The sequence below is a fragment of the Oenanthe melanoleuca genome, chromosome 3 (genome assembly GCF_029582105.1).
Source record: "Oenanthe melanoleuca isolate GR-GAL-2019-014 chromosome 3, OMel1.0, whole genome shotgun sequence".
Lineage (NCBI taxonomy): Eukaryota > Metazoa > Chordata > Aves > Passeriformes > Muscicapidae > Oenanthe > Oenanthe melanoleuca.
This window is the reverse complement of record NC_079336.1, coordinates 1,420,569-1,439,651: the sequence shown is the minus strand read 5'-3', so window position 1 is coordinate 1,439,651 and position 19,083 is coordinate 1,420,569. Positions and strand designations below refer to the sequence as shown.

At 46.5% G+C, this 19,083-nt stretch overlaps 1 protein-coding gene across 3 annotated transcripts in view; it reads right to left on the bottom strand.

Moving 5' to 3' along the window:
- The window catches only part of EXTL3 (exostosin like glycosyltransferase 3), a 114,144-nt gene that overhangs the window by 51,073 nt on the left and 43,988 nt on the right, over nucleotides 1–19,083 (bottom strand). The window lies entirely within an intron of this gene.

Here is a 19,083-nt window from a genome sequence, read left to right as displayed (position 1 = left end):
TCCAGGCATTCTCAGCTCACTTCACACAAAATTCTTCCTGTACAACACCTGATAACTGACACCTCTCAGGTTAGATCCATGCAGTCATTTCCTACAAAAACATTAAATAAAATCATTATCTCCACTGCTCCATAAGTGCCAAGGTCCATGAGGATCATTGCAAGCCACCCAGCCTGACCTGTTCCATGACACACCACGAGTTCCACCCACCAAGCCCAGCAATTCCCACCAATTCTTCATCCAGCTTTTTCCCTAGCTCAAATCCTCTCTCAGCCACACCTCTGCTGCATCTCAGCAGACAAACAGATTAAAAAATTACAAGGAAAATAAAATACCTTTTGTTAAGAAAAGCTTGAGGCTCCAGGATTCTCCTGCAGGCAACATTTGGCATTTCCCTTTGTTTTAAAACAAAAAGGAGCATCCACATGCTGCCTTCATCCTCTCACAAGCCTCTGGGACAGCAGGCATCTCAAGCTGCCTCTCCCACCCTGACTGTCACTAATGAGTTCCATACTCCAAACCTCTCCCCAGTCCCAGCTCCCTGCAGGGAGGCAGGGCTGGTCCTTGGGAGGCTGGTGCTGCTTATAAAGGCTGCTTCCATCCCTTCCATCCCTTCCACTGCAGCTGGCAAAACACTTCCTGAGTGCCCACATCTTTGGGATACAGAGAAGGAAACACATGGTGATGGGAGCTCCTCTCTCCTGGCAAGGCTCCATCCACACACAGCTCCAAAATGTTTCTACAAACAAGAAGAGCCAGGACCTTTCTACCCCCTCCTTCCCTCCCTGATTGCAAAGTTCTTCCCAGAGTTCTGCAGAAATCACGAGTGAAGATTTCTCAGTGAAGATTTCTCAGCTGAGGGCTCCATTTCAACATGAAATCTCCACTTCAAAGCTCACCCACGCTGCACGAGCCCAGCATCTGCACAGCCCTCACTGCCTCTCCCAGCTCTGGAGATGTTTTATTGGCAAGCTTGGAATGCTGACAGTTTACTAAATAAAAATCTGATTTTTTTTTTTTTTTTCAAAGCCACCAATTATTTTGAGTCCCTAAAAGTCCAGCCACTTGGGGCAAAGGAGCCAAGGAATCAGAGCAGCTGGCAATGGGATGCCCCAATATATCAGTCAAACAAACCTGAGAGACACAGAAGTGTTTGGGTTAAAAGGAATCTCAAAGATAATCTCATTTCAACTCCCCTGCCATGGCAGGAGCACCTTCCACTAGAAGAGAACTATTTTTTTTTAAGCTTAATTTTAATGGCTCTTCATAGAATAAATGCCACTTTATGATAAAAGTGAAGCCCTTGTCTAATAAACATTATATAATTAATATGATGTAAAAATTTCAGCATATACTAAGATTTTATTCTGATCACTGTCATTAAAGCAATAACAACACCCCAGCCAGGCTCACCCCCCAAAAAAAGGGGTGGCTTCTCCCTACTCTCCACCAGAGAAAAGGTAGCAAGTCCCTGTTGTAACTTCATTTTATATTTTATTAGTTTTTACAAGGCAGCTATGCTAAAAGGTTGCACCAGTAATTTAAACTGCAGTTGTCAGCAGAAGTGAAGGACATTGTGGGATACATTTTATTCCAGCTCTTTTATAGCCTGGTTCCTTGGAGTGATTCAAGCAGCTTAAGGATTTTAGAGACACTGTCACAACAGTTTCTGGCCCTTTGCAAGCTGCTATTTGAACAAAAAAAAAAAAAAAAAAAAAAGTACCCAAAAACTCCAACTTTCAAAGAACTGGCTGGACCAGCAGAAGCTGTTTAAGACTCAGCAACTCCTGAATGCCACCAAATTGTTCCCTCACTTTCTGCAGTGTTACCCCTGCTGGCAGGAAGGGAGGGGGATCCATAAACCAGGGGAAATGCTGATTTCTGCAGCACTGCCAACACACAGAACCATGTCCTGACTCTCCCCAGCACCAGGAGCCAGCAGTGCTGTGTCACATCTGCTGGGACACTGCAGGGCAGCTGACAAGCTGGGGACAGGAGCACAAGCAGGCTGGCACAGACCCAGTCCAGGAAAGCCTCAGCAGTGCTGGCCAGAGGAGAAATTGTTTTGAAGGTTCCTGAGACAGCAGGGACCTGTCCCAGCAGCACCCCAGGGTTCTGCTGGACTCTCCCCTACAAATGATCAAAAAGCAAATGAATTCCTTCAACTCAGGGACAGATGTTGGTTTTCATCCCCATCCAGCTGCCCCAGACACTGCAGGGCTGGAGGAGAATATCCCACCCATTAGGGAAACTATCCTGGAAAAACAGGGAAATGCTGCTTTGTGGGAGGGTGGAATGAACAGGGCCATTCCTGGTCAGACAAAGGGTGTGACTGAGCCTGGTGTCCCCTTTGCTCTGCAGGGTGCTGAGCTTTCCTGAGGTCCCCATCTCCCAGCACACACAGCAAGCCACTCATCCCAGCTCTTGGGGTGCTGGCAGAGAGGCAGATCCAAGGCTGACAATCCTGGAAGGGCTCACAGGGCCCTGGGGTCACCTGCATTGATCCTGACTCAGCATGGAGAGAACACTGCTGAACATGGGCAGAGGAGAGAAATCCTCATCCTCACCCCATCCAGCCTGGCCTTGGCACTGCCAGGGATCCAGGGCAGCCACAGCTTCCCTGGGAATTCCTCCCCACCCTCCCACCAAGAATTCCTTCCCAATATCCCATCCAGCCCTGGCAGCAGATTACCAGATGATGCCACACAGGTATTGGAGCATGGATCTGTGCCCCTTCAGCACATGCAGACACTGTGCCAGGAGAGCTCCATTAAAACTTACACTTGGTTCTCAGAGCTTAAAATTTGTGAGGACAAGCAAAACTTACTTTGCAAAGAAACATCTTTTAAGCAGAGGGAAAGTTCTTAAATCTGGACTTTGGGATTTTTAAGTTTGGGACATGTTTTAATGTATTAAAAGATGATGCCACACAGGTATTGGAGATGGATCTGTCCCCCTTCAGCACATGCAGACACTGTGCCAGGAGAGCTCCATGGTTCCCAGAGCTTAAAATCTGTGAGGACAAGCAAAATTTACTTTGCAAAGAAACATCTTTTAAGCAGAGGGAAAGTTCTTAAATCTGGACTTTGGGATTTTTAAGTTTGGGACACGTTTTAATGCATTAAAAGAAGTTTTTCAGGTCAGCTTTGATGCAGAGCTGTCTGGAAGGGGAGGCTGTCAGATGGTGCCTTAGCAAGGGAGAATCTGTTCCCTGGGCACAGCCTCAGAGCCTTGTGAGCCCCCCATGGCACCTGAATATTCCATGTTTGTGCTCCAAGCCCCATGGACACTCCTTTGATGTGCTGAGCTGCAGCTCCCAAAGGTCTCTGGAGATGACAGGAATCTATGTGATGTGGATAAGGAGCCTTCCATCCTTTGAAACAGAACTTTGCTGTTGTTATTTTTTTAAAGAACATTTAAATTGCCTTTTTTTTTTTCCATGCCTGATGCAGAGAGCAGCTGTGGAGAGATGCCCAGGAAGGCTCCTCTGCTCCATGGGGAATGCAGCCCTGCTCTTACACACATGGTCTCCTCCTGCTTGCTGCTCCAACATAAACAAATAAGACCTACATCCTCCTGGAAATTAAACCCAGCCTCTCAGATATGTACACAGATCTCCTCCTGCCCTGCAGGAAATAGAGATGGAGAATTTGCAGCCCCAGGTGGCCCAGAGCAATCCCTGTTCATGGGGGCTGAGAAAGGCCAGGAGTGGAACACACAGCACTAAATGGCACCTTGGGATATTTAATGCTCTCAGTTTTCTTCTCTGACCTCATCTTTTCACCAGCCAGAGAAATTTGTCCATTTTCTTCTGCTTATCCTCACAGTGCTCACCAAAGAGCTTTTTCCTTTACTCCTGGTCACAAAAACATCCCAATCTGCTTCCATCTCATTCCTCCCTGACAATTATCTCCACTTGCTTCCCCATTTTCTCTTTTTTCAAGGCTCTTATCCAGGCTGGTTTTTCCCTTCCCTCACCATTATTTTTCCCACTGTCAGAGGTGCCAGTGCCAATCTGAAATTTGGTTTCAGTACAGTTATTGAAGCTGATTCTCCTGCACTAAGGCAGACAAATATTGCAACCTCATACTGAAATATGCCCAGGAAATCATTCCTGGGGTGCTCCAACCTCACCTGAAGGCCAACATGATGGAGACAGAGCAGCACAAGCTCAGATCCTCAGGTCTGGAAAGAATTGCTGGCACTCCATTCCAAGTGCCATTAAGGAGATGCCAAAGTCCAGCAGACATTTGGACAACACAAAACATTAAATTGAACTCTGATACTTAAGAGCAGAAAAGTTTCCCAGGCTAATTCAGGCAACTGGCAAAAAAAAATAAAAAAAATAAAAAAAATCAGGGTCCATTAACTGCATTTGCTCTCCAGCATTTGCTGCTGAATTGTTTATGCTCAGAGGTTACCCAGCATATTAATCCTCTAGAAAAGAAGATGTAAAGCAGAGCTGGAAATAAAGGAGTGCTTGGGAATCCTGTTATTATGAGTGGGATAACACAGGAGGGGTCTATGGGGGGAGAAATCCCCACAAGAAAACTCCAGAGAGCCCCTATTTACATTCCACTTCAGCAAACAAAATCCCACAAACAGGGAAATTAAGACCTGTTGTTGCAAGCAGAGAGAAAGTAAAAGATTTTATAATCCTGCTGTGAGAAAGGAATTTTAACAGCCTGGTGAAGGATAAACTGTTAGTTTCTTCCATAAACCTGAACAAAACCAATTGATTTCCCAGAAACAAATTGGGAAATTATCCCCTCTGGCCCCAAGAGTCAAGTCCAAACCTGCCAAAGTTTCTCCTGCCTTTTCCTTATCCTGTACCTTCACAGACTCTGCCAGGCTGGGTTCAGATTCACCATCCAAATTCAGGCAGGTTGGAGATGCCCTAAAAGCTGCTGAGTCACTGGAAGGGAAAAGGGATTTAAGGTAATAATTTACCTTCCAGCTGAGCAGGAGCCTGCAGCACACAAGGCAGGGTGTAACTCACTCTGGAAATGCTCCACTGAGAGCTCTGGCTGTTCCCAACCATCCACCCCAAAGCCACAATTCCCCTTCCATGTCTCTTGACCTTGACCTCTGGGTGGCCAAGTGACCACTGAAATCCCAAAGATTCCCTTTCAAAAGCCTTGAATTCCCTGAATGCTCAAGTCTGCAAATTGATGGAGAGGGCTTTGCATAGGAACAGGAGGAATGCACAGGGATTTCCAACTTGGAAATGAAGGTGGATGAGGAAAACAGGACAGCTGCTGTGGAGTTGTTACTCCTATCATTTATCAGCAAGGGGTAACAAAAAGATAATATTTAAATTGGGTATTAGGAATAATTTCTTCCCCAAAGGAGTTGTCCAGCCCTGGCACAGCTGCCCAGGGCAGTGGTGGAGTCTCCATCCCTGGAGGGATTTAGGGATTTAATCTTAGAGAAACCTATTTGATTCCATGATTAGGACTTAATTTGAGAAGAAAGAAGGGTATTTTCCCCCCACCTCCCCTTATCTAACTCAGAAAAACTTTATTGAAGAAATCACTTTGCACACACTTCAGGGGCTCAAGACATTCAGGGATAAAAACTGGACCTTCAAATTAAGGTTCTTCGTGTTCCTCTGCACCTGAACCAACAGCTGGGGATATTACAAACCCTTTTCACCTTAAACCAGCTGAGCAGCAGAGAGAATTAGCATGAAAGTGAGGGATGCTCAGCAGGGGTAAATGAACTGCTACAGAGAAGAACTGGAGGCACATCAGAATCAGCCTTGGCACCTTTCTTCCTTTTCCAGCAGAAAGAACACACACAAGTGGCAACAATCCCCTTCCAGAAAATTGTCCTAAGATCCCAGCCCACTGCCAACATTCAAAAGGAACCAGTCCAAGCAAGAACTTCCAGGATTTTATGGTGCAAAGCCTCCCTCTGTTCCACGAGGGCATTTTGCCTTCACAGCAGAAAAGGTGCCTTGAGATTTTGTCTTCAAGAAAAGCAATGGAAACTTCCTTTGCTCACTGCCACCAAACTGGTGTCACCCTCTCTGGATGTCAGCATTCCCAAGTAAAGAAAAAGCAAGTTCAGCCTCCAAAGATAAATGCAGAGGCAGCAAATCCATCCCTTCCTGGGAATTTCCTCCAGTGATTACTCCCAGCCCGTGTCTACCTTTCAATTTTACCTTCCAAACCAGCAGCACTCAGCACCCTCTCCCCAGAGAAGGGATTCAAGTTTTGGTTTCTCTCCTGACCCATAAACACAGTGGGAAAGTTTAAAAGTTCAACTCCATAGATATTTTCACCCTGATCCAAAAGCTGCCCTGCTGCTCCTTCTGCAGGATCTCCAGCTTTTCCCACATCTATTTTAACACAGGGATATCTAAATAAGCTACTTGAACAGCATTTTCAGAAATTCAGTTTTTGGAGTGAAAACATCCTTTGTTCCTATTTCCCAGCTCACATGCCCATAGATGGCATTAAATATTTCTCATTCTGGGAACGGGGAAGTGGATTTTGGCTGCTCAGTCCAACCACAGGTACCTTTGCACAGTGGCTGCTCCTGGAGGGCTGAGCCCCCTGCCCCAGGCACTGCTCACTCCATCCTCCAGTTAAAAAATCAGCTGGATTGCTCCAGGTCATTTATCATATCTTGGAACAATTTATTTCTCCACTGGTGTGGTGAACTCCACAGATTTTCTTCTTCTCTGTACCTGATGAAAGTCACAAGGATGCAGCTACTCCTAAGAACTCCCATGATCACATTTACAGCTTTATCACAGCCTTTCCCATGACTTTATTTCCTATCCTGATGAAAAAAGAGCAGAGACAGGGGCTCACACGATCTTCTGGTCACACAAAGATGGATTTGTTCAGAGCAGCTGACAGAGAACCCACCCTTCCCTATTTTACACTCAATTTCTTTTCACTGCGGACAAGAGAAAATTGATTAAGCACAAGAAGTGGTCCTTAAAAATGAATCTGTTTATCTGCTCTCTATCAAACAAAAATAACCTAAAAAAATGGTAAATCTAAGTGTATGCCCAGCAGATAAGGCAAATCATCCTTCAGTGACTCTCACATTTTCCTGCTCTACCTGGAACTCCTGCAGCCTTTGTCACCACAGTGATGTTTAATTCTGTAACTTCAACATGTGCATTTTGTCACAGGCTCCATCTCCAAGTCAAGCAAGTTGGTTGCTAGTTTGGTTTGTTACACAAGAACATCTCCTGCCCTAATTCCTGCTGGGTTCACTGAGCATGGGGGAGATGTGTGGTCATCTCAGCCACTTTTCAAGGAAAAATTTCCTGTATCAGGAAGACAGCTCCAAAATACCCTGTAATTTGTAAAAAAATTACTCTATAATCTGTAAAAAAACAACCATATTTGTTTTTCTTGCAGGTCACCACCACCTCCACCAAAAGAAAAACAAGGCCCCAAGGAAAGAGCCCAATGCACCATTCCCCCTCCACTCTGGATTCTTACAAAAACACAATTTTTACAGCTGGGTTTTCTGACACCTCTTAAAAATTCTGAAGCTGTTTCAACCCAAATTTCGCCCAGGATGAAGCTCCTAAGGCACTGTGTTGGGCTGATGTGGCCAGAAATGTGAATTCTGTCCCCATCTGTTAACCCAGCTGGGGCAGTGCCCCTGATCTCCTGGCACACATTATCTGCTCATGGGCCATCTTTAAACCAGCTGGGCAATCATCTTTATCTTCCCACAGCCCATCCTCCCTCCAGGAGATATCTCCTGTTCATGGCCAGTGAGTCCCAGGGCATGACTGATAAAATTCCATCATCCCACTGGGAGATGCTCCAGCCAGGGGAGGAGCCAAGCCTTTCCTACCCAGAGAAAAACTGAGATTTGGAACAGCAGAGCAGCCTTTGCCACTGGATTCCAGAGGAAAACTGGACCTTTGCACATCATCCCTGGAGCTTCAGAGGAAACTGCACCTTCTCCAGGAGCACTGCTCCAGCTGAACCACATCTGCCCCTGCAGGAGGATGCAGCCACCATTGAATGGGACTGTGCCAACACCCTGACTGACTGACGGGTGTCAGCTTGGATTCTGACTCTGGCAGGGGTTGGGATTGTTCTGTGTAATACTGCATTTCTATTTTAATTTTCCTAGGAAAGATCTGTTATTCCTAATTCTCATATCTTTGCCTGAGAGCATCTTAATTTCAAAATGATAATAATAATTTGGAGGGAGGGGGTTTCCATTCTCCATTTCAAAAGGGAAGCTCCTGCCTTTATTGGCAGACACCTGTCCTCCAAACCAGGACAGGCACCAACATTGTCCTTCCACAAGGACAGGAGCCTCAGAGGATGGACAAGGACTGGCAGCTCCTGCTCATGAGGGGATGCCTCAGATTTTAATCCATCACGGAATGGTTTGGGTTAGAAGGGACCCAAAAGCTCATCCAGTTCCATCCCCTGCCATGGGCAGAGACACTTTCACTATCCCAGGTTGCCCCAAACCCCACCCAGCCTGGCTTTAAACACCTTCACATTTTTATACAGATATATTTTATCATTTTCACCACCACACACTTATATATACATACGTATTTTCACACTCAGACACACACACACACACACAGAGGGCAAGTCCCACTGAATTCCATCATCCCTGCAAAACTAAATCCAGGGTTTTCAAAGCCAGTGCTCTGGGAAGAGTATTTCTGAAGGGATTGTTTCCAGCAGCTTCCCCAAAATGGCACAGTCCATGGGAATAGCAAGGACAGGATCCAACCTGAGGGTGGTATTCAGTGATGATTAAAAACACAGCTTTCCTCACTCCCCTCCCTCTTAATTCCCTGCCCTTATTCCCTCAGTGGTTCCAAACTGGCCCAGCTTTGGTGGATTTTTATGGGAACTGCAAATGAGGTATTTGCCAACCATCCAATCATTGCTCCCAAGTGCAGAGGCACCGTGACTTCAATTGGTCACCCTGCCTTTATTTGTATTTCTTTTTAATTTTTAACAAAATTTATTTTCTCAGTCTCATCCTCCAAAGCAGCTGAACAGTTTTCATTACAGTCCTCCCAAAAAGCAATGAGTTGGAATGTTCTATCTGAAGTTTGGCATAATATGAATAACTGAAAATAGAATTTTCAAACACAGAAAAAGCTTAGGAATGCCACCATTTCCCTGTCCCAGATTAAGAACATCCATCAATCCCCTCTCAGGGCTCTTCACCCACCTTTCTCTGCTGGTTTGCCTTGCTGCAATACCCAGTTTAGGCTGCCTGGTCCTTTGGAAAAGACCTCAACACTTTATTTGTCCATAAAATACACATCAGTGCAGCTTTGCACCCAAAACCATCCTTTTTAGCCATGAAGGTATTGGTTCCACACAGCCACCCCAACAAGTTTTTAAAAATTCCCTTTAGATGCTCATGCACAGGCCACCAGCAGGATTTCTGAGCAGACACAACATGAATATGTGTGTTGTGATAGATGATTCACATTTCCATAATCAGGATTTCACGTTACTCAAGAGCAATTTGATGTTTGGTTTGGGTTGGCTTTTTTTTTTCAGTCTCCAGCAAACCCTGAAGCTGGGGATGAAGGAGAGGAAGGGCAGGTCAAACATAGCCAGACACTGTTTTTACATGATCCTTGCCCAATTTTAATTCCCTTTCACAAAAATCAAATGGCACCATAACCAAGCCCACCATGAATAATAAGGGATCAGAAGGGGAAGGGATGGGGCAGGATGTTGATAGGATCTGATGCTGTCAGCTCATTATTTGAGGCAGCCTGGGCTCCCCATGAGGTCCCATAGAGCATTAATGACTTAATCAAGGGACCTCCCTGGGGCTGAGGGAGATGCTTATGAATAACAGCATCAAATCAAAGCCTGGGAAATCAGTGGCACCCTATGGAAAATTGATGGGATCAGCTGGTAAATCCTTAAGCCTTTAAGTGGTGCCTCATACCAAAAAATTGCCCTGACTAGAGCTGAAGGAACAAGGAATGCTAAAAAGCCAGAAGTGGGGAGGTGGATTCCAGAAGTCTGAAGAAATCTGATGCAAAGATATCAAAGATGAACTTTTGGATAGTGCCACAAGGGACAGGACACAGGGAATGGCTTCCACTGCCAGAGGGCAGGGCTAGATGGGATTTTGGGGAAGAATTGTTCCCTGGGGGGGTGGGGAGGCCCAGAGAAGCTGTGGCTGCTCCATCTCAGGAAGTGTCCAAAACCAGGCTGGACAGGGCTTGGAGCACCCTGGGCTAGTGAAGATGCCCCTGCCCATGGCAGGGAGCGGGATGAGATGATCTCTAAAGTCCTTTCCTACCCAAACCATTCTGGGATTCCATTTGTGCACATCCACAGTGTCTTGGGTTTCAATACAGGATGTACCAGCAATGTGGATTCTGTCCCCATCTGTTAACCCAGCTGGGGCAGTGACCCTGATCTCCTGGCACACATTATCTGCTCATGGGCCATCTTTAAACCAGCTGGGCAATCATCTTTATCTTCCCACAGCCCATCCTCCCTCCAGGAGATATCTCCTGTTCATGGCCAGTGAGTCCCAGGGCATGACTGATAAAATTCCATCATCCCACTGGGAGATGCTCCAGCCAGGGGAGGAGCCAAGCCTTTCCTACCCAGAGAAAAACTGAGATTTGGAACAGCAGAGCAGCCTTTGCCACTGGATTCCAGAGGAAAACTGGACCTTTGCACATCATCCCTGGAGCTTCAGAGGAAACTGCACCTTCTCCAGGAGCACTGCTCCAGCTGAACCACATCTGCCCCTGCAGGAGGATGCAGCCACCATTGAATGGGACTGTGCCAACACCCTGACTGACTGACGGGTGTCAGCTTGGATTCTGACTCTGGCAGGGTTTGGGATTGTTCTGTGTAATACTGCATTTCTATTTTAATTTTCCTAGTAAAGATCTGTTATTCCTGATTCCCATATCTTTGCCTGAGAGCATCTTAATTTCAAAATTATAATAATAATTTGGAGGGAGGGGGTTTACATTCTCCATTTCAAAGAGAAGCTTTATTGGCAGACACCTGTCCTTCAAAGCAGGACACACAGGTACACAATTTCCAAAGTTAAAACACATTTTTTTGAGTAATTTCATTTTCAGGCCAAGCCGGACGCAACTTTACAGTCACCAAGCTCCTCAGTGCTGCAAAATCTGCAATGACTTCAAATTCTTTACTATTAACATCTTCTCCATATTAATCTTCCCCAAATGATCCATACTGGGAATTTATGTATGACTCAGTATTAAAATCCACTGTAACTGTGTCTCTGAGCATGTCATGGAGTTTAAATACAGGCGAGCAGAGGGCATTAAGAGGCTGCTGAGAATCATTTTCGAGTACATTGGAAAGGACAAACTGTTTTTATGAGAGCGTGTTTTACAGTCTGTTTTTTCAAATTAAATCTAAAATAGTTCCCAGATGGAAGCTGTATCACTCCAACTTCAATCTAAGGAATATTTTGGTTTTTAATTTTTTATATTTTTTAAAAAGAGGCAAAACTCAGAAAATCTGACTCCACTGAAAGGCCAACAGTGTCTTGTGCTGCTCTGAGAGGACTTGGAGACAGGGTGAAAAAACCTTGAGACTTTTTTCTGAGCAAAGATTTAAATAATAAGGAAACAGTCCTAAAACAGTAGCATCAAAGTTTGTCCTTAATTCCACAATGAGTGCATCAGACTGTGGCAAATTCCTTTACAAAGCTCCAGGCATCCACGAGGCAGCTGGAGAGAGAAAAGGATTCCCTTGCCCACTGTGTTCTCAAGCAGCTCTCCTTCTGCAGATCAATATTTCCCATTATTTGTAGGTATCCCATACAGCTGTAACATGGCTCTAACACTCTTCCCAACTCACAGCACCTCCAAAGCTGGAACTCTGCTTTTAATGAGCATCAGGAATGATGCTCCAGCTCCTCTCTGATTCCAGTGCTGGAGAGGTGATGCAGATCCCTCTGGTTTTGCCAAGCAAACTAATATTTGGAAAAGCAGAGAGCAGGAGATGCTTGGAGTTGTAGCTGAGGGTAGAAATGCAATCAGCACCTGGCTTGATTTACATCTCCCATGTATTTATAATCTGGTTTGGACAAACATAGGAGAGGTTGATTACAGGACCCCAGGGATGGAAAAAGCAACTTCCAGCCTGGCTGCTACAGGACAGGAAGGAATAGGAGAGGAATCCTTCCAAACACCTGCTCTTCCACAATGCAGAAGGAATAACTCCTGTGCTGTACACACTGAGCAGGGTTTGGTCTTGCTCTCCCTCCAGCCAGGATGGCCACAAACAGCTCCTGGGTGTCCTGGCCATATCCCAGGCAGGAAAGCATCAAGAGCAGCCCAGCACTCCTCAGCAGGTCACCTGCAGCCCTCTGCCAGAGCAGATCCCCAGGGATCACCAGGGAACACAGTGCAGACAAATGTGCTTAGAAAGAAATGCTTAGGAGGAGCTAAAAGCAGATCCACATTTCCTTTACTCTCATTTCCTCTCTGTGCTAATGCTGTCCTTACTCCAGCTTTTGGCTCCTGCCTCAACCTTCTTAAACTCCTCATCCATTATAGAATCATGGAATATCCAGAGTTGGACCCACAAGGATCTCAATCCAGCCTCTAGCCCTGCACCCCAACAATCCCACCTGTGCATCCCTGAGAGCATTGTCCAAACACTCCTGGAGCTCTGGCAGCCTTGGGAATGTCACCATTCCCTGGGGAGCTGTTCCATCACCCTCTGGGGGAAGAACCTTTCCCTCATATCCAACCTAAGCCTTCCTGAGACAGCTCCAGCCATTCCCTGTGACCTGTCCCTGCTCACAGAGAGATCAGAGCTGCCCCACTGCTGCCCCTCAGAAGGAATTATCCAGCCACCCTCCCTTCTTTCTGACATCCTCCCATCCACACCAAATCCCAACCTACATTACAAAATTCTGCAGAGCACAGAGATCCCATTACAGCGCATTACCAAAAATGTTGCTCTGCTTTGCAGCTTAGAGAGGATTGAGTTTTGCCCCAGCTCACTCCTGTCAGTACCTTCAGGAAAGCTCCCCTCTGCCTCATGGGGGACAAAACCATTCTGGACAAACTGGAGAGCTGGGAGAGAAGAGTTTTGATTGAAATACAATCTCATAACTGGGTAGAAATAGTGCTGTCAGCAGCAGCCAGACACACCATGCCAGAAAGAGTTATCCCTTCTCCAAACAATTTCAGGCTGCACAGTCAGGAGTGGCAACACCAACTTATTCCACGCTTGCTCCCTCCTAAAATCAATTTTCCAGCCACACATCCATAGTTTATCTGCCAAGTGGCTGTGCCTTTGCTGTATTCACAGCTCTGACTGCCCTCTCCCTGGAGCTGGGATTAAACACAGACATCTCTGAGCAGGGATCTTTCCCCTCTCCATGTCTCACTCTTTGCTACCTGAATCACTGAACAGCCTCTTGAAAACCCCAGCCTCACATGAGGTTCTGCCAGCAAGCACAGCACAAAGCACAGGTTTTCATATTAATTTCTGCTCCCTGAAAACCCTAGGACACAACAAGAGCAGAATAATAATACCAATTACTGCTATTTGATGCAGTCATTTCAGAGCCAATTAACATAATGAACCTCAGTCTCTTTCAGATAAGCAATCTCAGAGCTCTCCAGTGAAAGGTGAGGGGCTGAAGCACAGAACAAGAATTTTAAGCACTGATTGTAGAAATGGAACTGGGAAATATTTCCACACAGTCCTTCCTCCAAAAATCCACCCCCAGCCCCTCTCTGCCTCCACAGACACACCAAGGAGCACCTGTAGTATTTTTTATCTGTATTTTGATGGCACACTGAGGGATTAGAGCCATAAGTTTTTTATAACAAAGCTCCTGAGCCCACCAAAGCCTGGCAGCCAGAAATTTGGAGGAAAACAAGGAAAGGAAAAATCAGCAACTTCTGGGTGAGAAGCAGCACATTCCACCTGCTGCATGATAGAGAATTCCCTGCAGCAGAGGAGCAGATCCATCCCTCTCACAGGGAACACACCTGGAACCATGTGTGCTGTTTGCTCCTCTGCAAAATGTGGCCACAGAGACAACAAAGGACCCACACTTGACACACATTTGTGGCACTTCAAATCATCCCAGAACAGTCTGGGTTGAAGGGACCTGAAAGATCATCTTGTCAATGACTCTTAAAAAATCAGGGACAGCTTCCACATCCCAGTTGATCCAAGCTCTGTCCAACCTGGCTTGGAACACTTCCAGGGATCCAGGGGCAGCCACAGCTTCTCTGGGAATTCTATTCCACCCTCCCAGCCTGGAATTCCTTCCCAATATCCCATCCATCCCTGCCCTCTGGCAGTGGGAAGCCATTCCCTGTGTCCTGTCCCTCCATCCCTTGTCCCCAGTCCCTCTCCAGCTCTCCTGGAGCCCCTTCAGGCTCTGCAAGGGGCTCTGAGCTCTCCCTGGATCCTTCTCTTCTCCAGGTGAGCACCCCCAGCTCTCCCAGCCTGGCTCCAGCCCTTGGAACATCTCTGGAGCCTCCTCTGGACCCACTCTAACAGATCCACATCCTTCTTGTACCAAGCATTCCAGTCATGGATGAAGAAAAACATCACACCAACATTTGGCACACTAAGTGCTGGGGAAAGAGTTTATTTATGACTTCCCTTGAAGATAAATCTTTCTCCTCAATCAGTTACAAGACCATTTGTGGGGTGAACATGAGAATTCACCATGGATCTGGGGACAACAGAAGTGCACTGGGCAGGGCAGTGGGTGCTGGAGCTGTCCAAGCCTGTCCATTTGGATACCTGGATTTCTCCAGGCAGACATGGGGCTCAGAAAGCCCCAGCAGCCCAGTCTGACCTCACTGTGCCATGGCAAGGGGATTTGAGGGTGGCAAAACTCAGGCACCAGCATGGGAACAGGCTGATAAAGCCACACCACAGTAATGTGGATTTCCTGCTTTTGAAGCAGACAAAACGTTTCAGTATTTTTTTCTCTTCTTAGAAATTAACTAAAAGTGTGGCTACAGAGGGCAACCTGCATGAGAATGAAGTAAAAAAGGTAGGAGAAACAAAAAGAATGGAATCAGGGTGTATGAACAAACTGAACATGTCTCCTCATTCCCCATTCCTCATCCAGCACACTTCCCTCCTTTGCTTCCACCACAAATTCCATTTCTCAGCTCCTACACATTTGTCCCTCTCTGTCTCATCACAGAAATTCTCCAGGAGGCTCAAGGAAATGCATTAGGATTTCTTCCTGAACTTTGTGCACAGTCACCCCAAAATGCTGATCCTTGCTGAAGCAGAGAGACCTACAATACTCACAAAAACCAGGCAGCCCAAAAAGAACAAACCACAAACATGAAAGATCCAAAACACTGGCTGGGCTTTACCCTGACACCTGAAGGGCACAGCCTGCCCATGGGAGGGGGCTGGAACTACATCTTTAGGGTCCCTGAAAACCCCAAACCTGTGTTTCCATGATTCCTTCTCTTGGGCAGAGAGGTTCCATCACATTAAATAACCATAAATCTCACAGTTTCTTAAATAATACAAACTGTAGACACACAAAATGTGAGTCTAAGCTTGTGAAATGAACAGAATTTAATGCACCAAAGCTTGTGCTCTGTCACATGGAACCAAAAAATCTACCCCATGATCCAAAAGAGGATAAGGACCAAGGATGGGTTTCAGTGAGGATCAGATTAACAAATTGATGAAAATAACATGAGGTTTGATTTTCAGACAAGGTCACAGCAGTACAGCCTGAGTGCTGGAATGGCCACAGCTACATTTTGGGCTAAGCTGTGGCTGCCCCATCCCTGGAAGTGTCTCAGGCCAGGCTGGAACAACCTGGGATAGTGGAGGGGTGGAATGGGATGAGCTTTAAGTTCCTTCCAGCCCAAACCATCCGAAATTCTAAGCTCAGTCATCACCTCCAAGCTGTCACATCAAACAGCAAACAGGAGTTTTGATGTTTATTTGGCTACAGACTAACAAGGAACCAGGCTGAACATGCCCAGGGCTCTTGGTTATTGCACCAGAAGCACCAATTACCAGAACTTTGAGATACCTTAAAGGCACTAATTAGGCCAATTAAGGCAAGAAAGAGCTAAATTACTTGCCCAGGGCCACAGAAGGCAGTGAGCAAGTGGTGTTAAGGAGTCTTGTTCACAGCCCTGTTCCCTAAGCCCTGAGAGAACCCCCACAGACCAATTCACAGGGGCTGTGGGGTGAGAAAGCCCTGCTGCAGCCAAACCTTTTTATTCCCCTCTCCCTCCCTCTCTGCCCACAAACCAAGAGTTCTTAATGAGTGATTTCACACGAGATGTACAGCTTGACTTTAACCACAAAGAAACCAATCACAAATCCCTCACCCCCAGGAATGCTGCTGAAGGTCCATGCTCCTTTGTGAGTGAGCAAAGCTACAATCAGGAGGAAAAAAATACAACTTCCCATGTGCTGCAGAAGAAAGCACTGCCAGGGGTGTCCCAGGCAGGGGTGTCCCAGCCCAACCTCAGGAACCCCACTGCTGTGCCAGGTGAGGCTCTCCTGAGCCCACAGTTTCCTTGGGAAAGGAAGCAAAACAGGATAAAGCTTACAGGGTTCCACTGCCTATGACTCAGGGCATCCTGATACTCCAGCTACCCTGGAGATGGGAATAACTAATTAATCAAGAGTCATGGGATTGAAATGAGCAGCTAGATATTTTGGGTTAATTTAATTACTTCACCTCAAAAGCATCCCAAAGTTCCAGCAGGAAGAGATTCCCTTTACAGCATCCCCCAGAACAGCAATACTCACACTACCTGTATTCCAACCCCTCCTGCAGCTCCTGACATCTCCAGCGATTCCAGATTTCCCTGGGAGAGGTTTCTGGCAGCCTTGCTGGTTTTCAGTGTTAGGATGTAATAAAAAAGGAAATTCATGAATTGTCTGCAGCAATTTGAGGGAGATTTGTGGCCATAGCAACATTACTACAATCTATGCTGCAGGGAACAAAAGCCACTTTGATCACGTTGTTCCCACCCTCCCCACCCCACCCATAGGGCTGGAAAATGCTGTCCAGACACTCCCCAGATACCCAAATGTGCTCTCCCACTGGCTGCCCCTGACATGAAGTCACTGAAAATTTAGACTGGAAAAATTTAGAAAATTCGGATTTAGAGTGACTCTGGAAGGTTGTGCAGGACATTCACCATCCAAACAGACCATCCCTCGACAGACCATGCTCCTGTGCTGCTTCAGCAAGGGGACAGTGCCTGGTTTTCCCAGTTATCCACCCCACAGCTCCCAGTGAGGAGCCTGACAGCTGACTGGGCTGGGGAAGAGCTGGAAACATTCATTGTGCTGGGAACAGAAAATAAACAACTCACCCCAGGTTTATTGCTGTGGCTGCCACGTGGCTGCAGGTTCTGTCCCTCACTGCATTTCCTTACTCTGAAATTCATCCAGAGCATCTTGAGGCTCAGACAGTCTCTTGCAATGCTCTGGTGCCATGTTCAGCTGGGGGGTCACTCAGGCCTGCAGGCTCTCCTTTAATGCAAATAAAACAAGGAACCAGAGCACCATGCAGGAATTAATCTAACGAGCTGCCTGCCTGCTCCCACAAGGAAGATGCCTCTGGAGAGGCTGGGCTGCCCAGTGAGCTGAAGGCAGAAATTTGTATTAATGCTCTCACTATTTTTAGCTTCACAAATCAGGGAGAGCTGACTTGTGCTTCCTGCCCCCAGCCACAACATCTGGGCTCTTTATGGTCATTCAGGCTCTTTTTTCCCACAAGGCAGAGCCTGGAATGTGGCAAGGTGGAGCTCTGGGAGGGGAGGGGGGAAGAGGCAGCAAACTTTCCAAATTAGTAGTGAAAAGCAGAGGGCTGCAGTAATTCCACTGCTGGGATAACTCAGCAGCAGTGATTACAATCTGCCCACTTCATTTAGCCCTGCAGTTTCTATTAGAGGCACAGTAGGAGGAAATTCTTGTACAGGAGTTCAGGGTGTCGGGTGACTGGGGTTTGATTCCCAGCTGTGCCTCAGATCCTTCTGTGCAACCTCAGGGAATTCTGCTGTTCCCTGGCTCACAGCATTCCTTGGGAATTCACCAGGGAGCTCATGGGTCACAAACAGCAGCTGAGAGGAGAAATAGAACCAAGAGCTACTTCCTGTTCAGCAGGATGTAAAGCATCTTACAAATTTGTTTGTAAGGAGACCAAAACATGTAAGTACTACAGAAAATTGATGGACTGGTATCTTCCAACCATCCTGGTTTTACAGGAAGGAAAGGGCTCAGCCTTGCTGAGCCATTCCCATAACCCCCAAGCTACCAGGGAATCTATTTGAGAACATATGTCTTGATAGTCTCAAAAGATGATCTTGGGAGACAGGAAAAATTAATCATCTTGTGCTGCTCTGACTTCAGCTACTTCATAGCTCTGACTCTGAAATAAAATCTGAGCATGGGAGCAAGAAATGCCAGGAACATACAAAAACTCAAACTTGAAACTTAAAAAAAAAATTTAAAAAGGCATTGAACCCCAGCAAGTTAAACACAATAAAAGAATGAAAGGAAGGAGGAAAGAGTGCTTATTGTTGACCCTTCAGTCATGTAGCTCTGGAGTTTGGGGGTTTTTTGGAAGAGAACATATTCCAGTACCCAGTACCTTCTGCTGGTTTTCCAGAGTAGGGGCAGTTCTTTGTAAAATACTCAGAGTCCTCAAAACGAAGGCCAAAACAAATTAATAATGAAGTTCCAATCCAAAATTGCTGGGACAATGTATTAACCCCTCACAGGGGCTTCAGCACCGGGGAAGCAACATGGGGTAATCTGCAATAAAAGCTGCTGTAGGAATGGGAACCCATTTTCTCCCATCATCTTCCCAGATCCAGACCCAGCAGCAGCACAGGGATGCCCTGAGTCCCTCAGCACGTCTGTGCTATGGGATGGGTGGCTCACAGAAGAAAGGCAGTGCCACTGCGCAGGCTGAAGTCACCCTGTGTCGCTTTGAAGGCCAAACATGTAACCCTGAACAGAGCAAGAGGCCAGGAAACAGCCCCAGAGCTCTGCTCTGCTGTCAGGGGAAGTGTCACAGCAGCCCTGGTGCCACTGACCTACTTATCCCACAAAGGGC